We start from the raw sequence: 1,133 nt of genomic DNA, 5'->3' as shown, positions 1-1,133 counted from the left end.
TGCTGAACCAAATCTCAACATAGGGAATGATAAACACAAATAGACACATGGGCACACTCATGTTGTCCTCTATCTAAAAAGCCCACTTTCAGGGAACTCCCTGGTGGTCCAGTGGTTAGGACTCCACACTTCCACTGATGGGGTTCCATGTTCAATACCTGGTCAGGGAACTGTGTGGCCTAAAAATTAAAAAATAAATAAAAATCCTATTTTCATTAAGAGCCTCCTTATCTGGGCTACTTACTTCCTCAAAAGTGTACCAATAGTTACTGTGTTTTGAAAGGGAAGAATTTGGGAATTCCCTAGTGTTCCAGTGGTTAGGACTCAGTGCTTTCACTGCCTTGGGCCCCAGTTTGATCCCTGGTTGGGGAACTAAGATCCCACAAGCCGAGCGGCACAGCCACAAATAAATGAATGAATGAATAAATAAAAGGTAAGAATTTAAAAATCTATTCCCAAGGCAAGCCTGACACTAGTCTGCCATGTCAGTTCTTCCCAGAGCTCACCAGACACTAAAAGCAGGACCCATCAGAGCTCACCAGACACTAAAAGCAGGACCCATCAGAGCTCACCAGACACTAAAAGCAGGACCCATCACAAGCCTCATTAAGAGCCAGCTGTTCTAGAGACATTGTGCCATGTGTCAGTGATCGATGGGTCCAGCAGGGTCCTGCATCCTCCCATTGGGTCCAGCGTCCTCCCGTTATTTCAGGGACAACAAGAGCTAATGTTTTCTAGAAAGCTATGCTTTCACCAAAAGCTGGTCGAAAACCCAGTTTATAGAAAAAGAGAGGCATCATGGGGATATAAAGATGACTACACTAGTTTTTTTTTTTTTTTTAATTTATTAATTTATTTATTTATTTTTGGCTGTGTTGGGTCTTCGTTTCTGTGCGAGGGCTTTCTCTAGTTGTGGCAAGCGGGGGCCACTCTTCATCGCGGTGCGCGGGCCTCTCGCTCTCGCGGCCTCTCTTGCTGCGGAGCACAGGCTCCAGACGCATAGGCTCAGTAGTTGTGGCTCACAGGCCTAGTTGCTCCGCGGCATGTGGGACCTTCCCAGACCAGGGCTCGAACCCGTGTCCCCTGCATTAGCAGGCAGATTCTCAACCACTGCGCCACCAGGGAAGCCCTTT

At 47.1% G+C, this 1,133-nt stretch overlaps 1 non-coding gene across 1 annotated transcript; it reads left to right on the top strand.

Annotated features, from left to right (window-relative positions):
• Positions 1–97: 97 nt before the first annotated feature.
• On the top strand, positions 98–170 carry TRNAG-UCC (transfer RNA glycine (anticodon UCC)). Its single transcript has one exon. It is a non-coding gene; the product is annotated as a tRNA-Gly (tRNA).
• The last annotated feature ends 963 nt before the right edge of the window (positions 171–1,133 follow it).

The sequence above is a fragment of the Lipotes vexillifer genome, unplaced genomic scaffold (genome assembly GCF_000442215.2).
Source record: "Lipotes vexillifer unplaced genomic scaffold, Lipotes_vexillifer_v1.1 scaffold1049, whole genome shotgun sequence".
NCBI lineage: Eukaryota > Metazoa > Chordata > Mammalia > Artiodactyla > Lipotidae > Lipotes > Lipotes vexillifer.
Note: the sequence above shows the minus strand (reverse complement) of the source record. Positions and strands in the feature narration are given on the sequence as shown.